Below are 8393 nucleotides of genomic sequence, written 5' to 3'. Positions count from 1 at the left end.
CTGCTTAAGCATCTCATTTATCTGACGGTAGTGTAACCAATCTCGAACTTTATGCTTTAGCTTCTCGAAACTTTGTAGCTTCAGTTTTTCGCCATCATATTCTAAAATTTCACAATACTTAGGCCAATTAGAGTCCATGTTAATTTTTTTCACTGCTTTCGCTTCCATTGGTGACAACCACCTAGGGGTTTTACTTTCCAGTAAATCCTTATATCTATTCCAAACATTGTACAATGCTTTCCTGACAATATGGTTTTTAAAACTTTTATAAACCTTTACCTTGTCATACCACAGATATGCATGCCAACCAAAACTATTGTCATATCCTTCCAGATCAAGAATGTCTGTGTCTTCAAGAAGTAGCCATTGCTTCAACCAGCAAAAGGCTGCTGATTCATAATAAAGTCTTAAGTCCGGCAGGGCGAAGCCCCCTCTATCTTTTGCATCAGTTAAGATCTTAAATTTTATTCTGGGCTTTTTGCCCTGCCAGACAAATTTAGATATGTCTTTCTGCCACTTCTTGAAACAGTCCATTTTGTCTAGAATCTGCAACGCCTGAAATAAAAACAACATTCTTGGCAATACATTCATCTTGATAACAGCAATTCGGCCTAACAAGGAAAGTTTCAGCCTAGACCATATGTCTAGATCTTTTTTAACTTCTGTCCAGCATTTTTCATAGTTATCCTTAAATAGATTCACATTTTTTGATGTCAGATTTACCCCCAGGTACTTAACCTTTTTTTCTATTTCCAACCCAGTTTCACTTTGAAACCTATCTTTCTCCTCTTTTGTTAGATTTTTTTCCAGCACCTTTGTTTTCTGTTTGTTCAGTTTAAATCCTGCGACCTGGCCGAATATCTCCATTAATTCTAAAACTCTTTTGGTACTAGCTTCTGGCTGTTGCAAAGTTAGCACTAAGTCATCTGCAAATGCCCTTAACTTATATTGTTTGGATCCGACCTGTATTCCTTTTACCAGCTGGTCCTTCCTAATCATGTTTAATAAAACCTCCAGGACAGATATAAACAGTAAAGGGGATATAGGGCATCCCTGTCGTGTACCTTTCTCTATTGATATTTCATCCATTACCACATTGTTCACAATTAGTTTCGCTCTTTGTTCAGAATATATTGCACCTATACCGTTTTCAAACCCTTGGCCTACCCCCATCCCATGGAGATTCTTCTTCATAAATTTCCAAGAAATGTTGTCAAAGGCCTTCTCCGCATCCACAAAGATCAGAACTGCCTTCCTATTAATGTCTACCTCTAGCATCTCCAAAATGTCTATAATGTTCCTCACATTCTCTGACATATGTCTCCCTGGGAGAAAGCCTGTTTGGTTCTTATGAATCTCCTCCACCAAAACTCTCTTAAATCTTTTTGCCAAAACGTCTGCAAAAATTTTATAATCCACATTCAAGAGTGATATAGGGCGGTAGTTTTTAACTTGATGTTTCTCAGTTTCTGTCTTCGGTATAAGTGAGATGAATGCTTCTCTCCACGATTCGGGAGCCTTTTTCCCCTCTAATATCTGATTGCATACTTCCTTCAATGGCTGTATTAGCCATTCTTTAAGATCTTTGTAGTATTTCGCAGTCAAACCATCTGGTCCTGGTGATTTCCCCAATTTCATATTCTGGATGGCACCCTCTATTTCTTGTTCTGTAATTTTTTCATTCAAAATCCTTTTATTTTGTTCTGAAATCTTTGATAGTCCATATTTTTTAACAAATTCCTCTATTTCTTGTTCGTTTGTAGGCCCTTGTGCATAAAGTTTTTTGAAAAAACTTTGAAAACAATTACTTATTTCATTTGGTTTGTTGATAATTTTCCCATCTATTTCCAGGGATGTCACAGTGTTTAACTTTTGCCTCTTTTTCAGTTGCCATGACAGCAGTTTCCCACATTTATCTGCCGATTCAAATGTCTTTTGTCTCATTTGCTTTATCTTCCATTCTATTTCTTGATTCATCAATTCCATATATTGCGTCTGATGATATTTTATTTCTCTTAAGATCTCATGAGACTTCGGTTTAGATCTCAGTTTCTTTTCTCCTTCCTTTATCTGGTTCAAAATCTTTTCCTTCCTCTCATTTTGTTTCTTCCTTTTTATAGAATTTTGCTGAATTAGGAATCCACGCATCACGGCCTTACTTGCGTCCCATACTATTCTTTTTTCCACCTCCGTTCTCAAATTTATCTCAAAGTAATCCTTCAATATTTTTTGGGCCTTTTGATAAATTTCTTCATCTCTAAATAGGGTGTCATTCATTCTCCATCTGAAGGTTCCAGCCGTTGTTAATTTCATTTCCATCTTGACTGCGTTATGGTCGGAGCAGGTTTTTGTGCAGATTTCTGTTTTTTTCACTCTTGGTGCCAGACTGCTAGAAATCCAAATTTGATCAATTCTAGTCCAGGTCATTTTTGCTTCCGAGAAGAAGGTTCCCTCTCTTTCCAGAGGGTTCCTAGTTCTCCAAATGTCAATCAAGTCCATGGTGTCAGTGAGTTCAAAGAAGGTCTTTGGTAGTCTCCCGTCCTTAGATATTACTTGTCTTTGTGCCTTGTCCATGTTTGTGGAGACAACTCCGTTGAAATCTCCCATCATTATGATTTTAAAGTCCATAAAGTCCATTAAAGTCTCATGCAACTTCTTGAAGAACTCTGCCTTCCCCTCATTAGGTGCATAAACTCCAACAATTAAGATCTTTTCTCCTTGAATTTGAATTTCTACTGCCAGGTATCTTCCTTCATCATCTTTAAAGATCATTTTTGGTTCCCATTTTTCCTTGGCATAAATCACCACCCCTCTTTTCTTAACTTTGTCTGAGGAAACAAATTCCAGTCCTAATCTCTTATTTATCAAAAGTTTCCTGTGTATCCTGGCAATATGGGTTTCTTGCAAACAGATTATATCTAGCTGTTCTTTCTTTAATATGTGAAAAACTTGATCTCTTTTTCGGGGATGGTTTAGACCATTACAGTTCCAACTCAGAAGTTGCAGGGACATTTTTGTTATTGGGTATTTTTCCCACCCACTGCTCCAAGTTCTTGTTCCTCGTCAGTCGGTGCTGGGTTCAATCCAAACGATAGGTTTGTAATATCCAGTGTTTCCCTCTCTACAGTTCCTTTCTGAAAGTCCTCAGAGTTTCTCTCCAAAAAGTGTTCTTTGTCTTGAATTGTTTTTATTTTGATTTTCTTCCCTTTGAAGTTAAAGGACAACCCTTGTGGGAATTCCCACCTGAATGGAATGTTATTTTGTTTCAATAGGTCGACTAAGTCTTTAAATTGTGTTCTCACCTCCAAAAAATATCTAGGAATATCTTTAAAGATCTGTATTTGGGAATTTTTAATAACCAATGCCCTCTGGAAGTGTAGATTCAATATTCTGTCTCTTTCTTCCTTGGATCTGAGAGTAATTAAGCAGTCCCTTGGCTTCTTGCCTTGCTTTCTGCCGATCCGGAAGGCTGTAGTTATTGTAAAATCCTCTTCCTCTTCCCCTAACTCTTCGCTCCAAAATTCTTGGAACTTGTCTGTAAGAAATTCCCCGAGCTTGTCCTCCTCCTCCTCAGGTACCAGTCTCAATTTCAAATTCTTGCCTTTCCTCTCCAATTCCATGAGGGCCAGGGCTTCATCATGTTCATGTACCTTCTTTGCAATAGGAACAAATTTCCCTTTGGTTTCCTCGGCCGTGGTCCTCGCGCTTTCAGCTATTTTCCTCGTCTCTGTACTTTCCTGAATTAAACGATTTATAGAATCTGTATTAGTCGATATTATTGTCGTGTTCAAAGCCAATCTTGTTGTCAATTCAGTCAATTTCTTGGAGTTCTCTGTAGATTGCCTAGTAAGTGATTCTAGAGATTCATTTATCCTGAGTAGCGCCTGTGTCATGGAATCCATTGATACCGTTGTTGTTCTTTCCTGTGTTGCTGCTGCTCCTGTCAAGGAGCCTCTTTTCTTTTGAGCCTGAGCCTGTTTTGCTTTGGATCTTGTTGATATTTCATCCAGTGGGCCGCTCATATCTCAAGGTCGTTCCCACAGGAACAGTTGCAGTTGGAAAATCCCACTGTTTCTATCTCAATGCAGCAGTCTCTCTTTTAAGCCTCTAGAGGGAGTACATTGTATCCAGTACGAAAACAAAGAAACAGGGAAAGAAGTAGCCATACAGAGTTCCAAAAGCGAAAGTCCAAGTAAAAACCCTACTTTGTTGCAATTTAAAATGTTACAGTTTTTGTCCACTAAAGTCCTGTTATTTTATTTCAGATAAATCTTACTTTATATCCTCCATCTAGTTTGACAGTTCACTTCAGGCGCTCACTGCTCCGGCAGCCTGGCCAGAGGTATCGGCAGTGGAAGGTTTCCCGTTCAAAACTCCTTTCTTTAAGCAGATTAAATTAAGTCAAATTTCTCCCCCCCCCTCTCCTGCTCATTGGGGGGGGAGGTCCTCTTCCGATGTCAGGTTTAACAGGATTAAAAAGCATAAATGCGTCCCCTTTAAGCACAGCTTACTCTTTTCGTTGCTCAGTCAATCATGCAGTTCCGGGAGGCAGACTTCCTTAATTTTTGCCTATCCCGTTTTCAGCCGAATCTTCTTAAATTTTAAAGTCCCGTTCCCTTTATTTGCTGTTCTTACTCACGGGTGTTGTTTCCAATCGGTAGTTTCAGGAAGGAATCGGCGCTCTCCGTCAATGGCGACGCGGCTTCGCTCCGTGAGCTGGGTTGCGATCCTCAGCACCGCGCTCACACCCGATGCCGCTCCTGAGCCTTTAAAAAGGCTCTTTCGCGATACCGGGGGGCGCAAAGGTGCCCACCGAATCTCCTTGTTCACAGGCTTCAGCGCCTGTGATTTTAGGGGTCCCCCGCTCGCCGTAGCGGGTCAGACCCGAACTCACGGAGCAGTCCTGCTTCGGAGCTCGAAGCAAGGACCGCCATTAACGCTGGCGCCGACCGGAAGTCCACCACTCTCAATTTTTAATACAGTGGTACCTTGGGTTAAGAACTTACTTCGTGCCGGAGGTCAGTTCTTAACCTGAAACCGTTCTTAACCTGAGACACCACTTTAGCTAATGGGGCCTTCCGCTGCCACACAATTTCTGTTCTCATCCTGAAACAAAGTTCTTAACCCGAGGTACTATTTCTGGGTTAGTGGAGTCTGTAACCTGAAGCGTCTGTAACCCGAGGTACCACTGTATCAGTGTTTTCTTACAACTGAAACAGACATGAATGAGAGCAATTCACAGGCAATGAATTGCAGAAATCAGCTAAATATGTGACTTGCAAGGTTCATTTGCCAGTCGCTTGAGACAGCAAATGTCGGGCACAACCCAGCACTTTCAGATTTCTCAGATTTTAACAGGAGACATTTCGGCACATGCTTGGAAAAATTATGTTGAATGAAATGTGAATTAAAAGTGCTTCACTTTGGCGGGATGGCACACAAAGTAGGGCTTGATTTTGATGCCAAGTTAGTTATTGCTGCCCCACTGGTGTGAAATTCGAAAAGGTGTGTCACACAGCCGTATTACTCATAGGGCACCATATAAGGTTTGTAATGACCAAGCACTGCTGAGAGTAATCGAATAGAACTTGCTGCTCATGCCTAAGTCTCGGAAGGGGCGTTCACACATTACATTGAACAAGTGCACAATTTGTGTACACAAAGGGTTGAGTTGTACACTCACAGTAACCCGCATGCAATGCTCAGTGTACAGACTGTGTACACAAGTTGGAACTGTATAAATCAACAAGTGTACACTCTCACACACACACTGTGCATGTGTACAGGCAGCTTGTGGCATGTTCAGTAGAATGTGTGAACAATCCGATAGATTTCAATAAGTCTTGTGTGCTAGTACAAGCAATAGGATTACATTTCCTAAAAGCTGATTGAATGGGACCCTGTATTCCTCTAGAATGTATCCCTGTGTGAGACTTCTGGTTGCATTAAAGGTAAAGGGACCCCTGACCATTAGGTCCAGTCGTGGCCGACTCTGGGATTGCGGTGCTCATCTCGCTTTATTGGCCATGGGAACCGGCGTACAGCTTCCAGGTCATGTGGCCAGAATGACTAAGTCGCTTCTGGTGAACCAAAGCAGTGTACGGAAACGCCGTTTACCTTCCCACCAAAGTGGTACCTATTTATCTACTTGCACTTTGATGTGCTTTTGAACTGCTAGGTTGGCAGGAGCAGGGACAGAGCAACGGGAGCTCACCCCGTTGCAGCCGACCTTCTGATTGGCAATACCTAGGCTCTGTGGTTTAACCCACAGCGCCACCTGCATTACACTGGTGTAAAATGTTGTACCCCAGAGTCCTGATTTCAAAGAACACTAGTTGGTGCAACTGACTTCTGCTTGGAGTTTGCCCATTTTGACTTCCATTTATATTCACACCCAAGCAATTAAATATACAAGAAACCCATGGGACTCTATCTCATATGAGAGGAGGCATCTGCATAGATAGACCATAAGATCTTCATTGGAGGACATTATCCAGATTCTGCTGCCTAATGAGGTGGGGTGGATGGTTACTCAGGAAAAGCCCTTCTTGGAAGAGGTGTACCAGTTGCCTCTCCCCAGAGAGGTTCCCCTGGCACCCATATTATAAGTTTTTCAGCATCAGATGAATGTGTTTCTCTTCTCCCAAGTTATTAAATATCCAACGCTTTCCAGTTTTCAAACTATTTTTTGCCTTCCCTTGCTAGTTTTGAACTGCTCCCTGCCCATTTCATGCTGCCATGTGGTTCAAAGCTAACTTTTATTTTGTGCTGCTGGTGCCTTCATGTGCGAACAGTTTTTAGGGCCGTTGATTGTATTTGCACTTTGTCCATTTTAAATGGTGAACCACCTAATAATAATAATTTTTATTTATACCCCGCCCTCCCCAGCCAAGGCCGGGCTCAGGGCGGCTAACAAGCAATAATAAAAACAAGTTGAATGAATACAACTTAAAAACATTAAAATATTAAAATGCAGCCTCATCACAGGAGGAGAAAGGAAAAGGAAAAAGAAAGAGGGGGAGGGAATCAAATTGGCTCCAAGCCAAAGGCCAGGCGGACAAACTCTGTCTTACAGGCCCTGCGGAAAGAAATCAGATCCTGCAGGGCCCTGGTCTCATGAGGCAGTGTTCCACCAGGCTGGAGCCAGTGTTGAGAAGGCCCTGGCACTGGTTGAAACTAATCTAACTTCCTTAGGGCCCGGGACCACTAGGGTGTTGCTATTTATGGACGTTGAGGGTCTCCGGGGGGCATACCGGGAGAGGCAGTCCTGTAGGTACGAGGGTCCTAGGCCGCGAAGAGCTTTAAAGGTCAAACCAGCACCTTAAATCTGACCCTGTACTCCACCGGGAGCCAGTGGAGCTGGAAAAGCACTGGGTGAATATGCTCCCATGGCAGAGACCATAGACACCTAGAAGATTTGGGCTGTACAGAAGTGTATGAAAACATGGCTGAATCCATCCAGCCCTCGTTTGCGAAAATGATTTCTGCTCACACAAGGGAAATTTCCCCTCCTTCCTTCCAGCACCCCCAGAAGGAGGATTCCCCCACTCCTGGAGGAATGGTGTGGGTGTGTGCATGCAAGGGACATGTAGCCTGGTGGGAGGAAAGGGAGGGGACATTCTGTTGCAAGAGTGAAAGTTGTTCCGCTCACGCAGCGGCTCTGTTGGAGTCCAGCCCCGCTCATCTGCAGGCATGCTAGCGTGTGTCTGTCAGTGAGCGATGCATCGCCACATCGGGAATGTGCAAAATTCTCCCCAGCTGCTTCACTCAAGAGGCTACGGCTATCTAGAGAGATGCATTTTGGGAGAGAGGTTTAGTTAAGTTCTCCCCGCGACTATTCTAAGCGAATCAGTGCAGCTTTTAGTGTTGTCAGCAGGAGGGTTGGGTTGGAAAGCTCTGCTTCATCTTGGTTCATGGAAAGGTCAGAGCACAGCCGCAGCTGAAGGAACACGAAGGAACACTTTTTAAGATGGAGGGGAACCACAAATCTCTATTATTATTATTATTATTATTACAATAATAGAAACGATAAATTCTGAAACTAACAAAATATAAAAGTTAAAACTAAAATAAAGTGCACCAATGATACATATATGCATAAGTCTGCAATACAGTCATACCTTGGTTCTTGAATGCCTTGGTACTTGTACGTTTTGGCTCCCGAAAGCCGAAAACCCAGAGGTGAGGTTTACAAATGTTCTTTGGAAGCTGAACGCGGCTTCTGCAGCTTCTGATTGAGTGCAGTAAGCTCCTGCAGCCAATCAGAAGCTGCGCCTTGGTTTCCAAACAGTTCCGGGAGTTGAACTGACTCCGGGAAAATGTTAAAAAAATTAACTCTGTGCCTATATTGACTATATATAAAGTAATTCTCTTGAATAGGAATCAAATAAACA

The sequence above is a fragment of the Podarcis melisellensis genome (assembly GCF_964234715.1).
Source record: "Podarcis melisellensis genome assembly, chromosome: 6".
Lineage (NCBI taxonomy): Eukaryota > Metazoa > Chordata > Lepidosauria > Squamata > Lacertidae > Podarcis > Podarcis melisellensis.
This window is presented reverse-complemented; position numbering follows the sequence as displayed.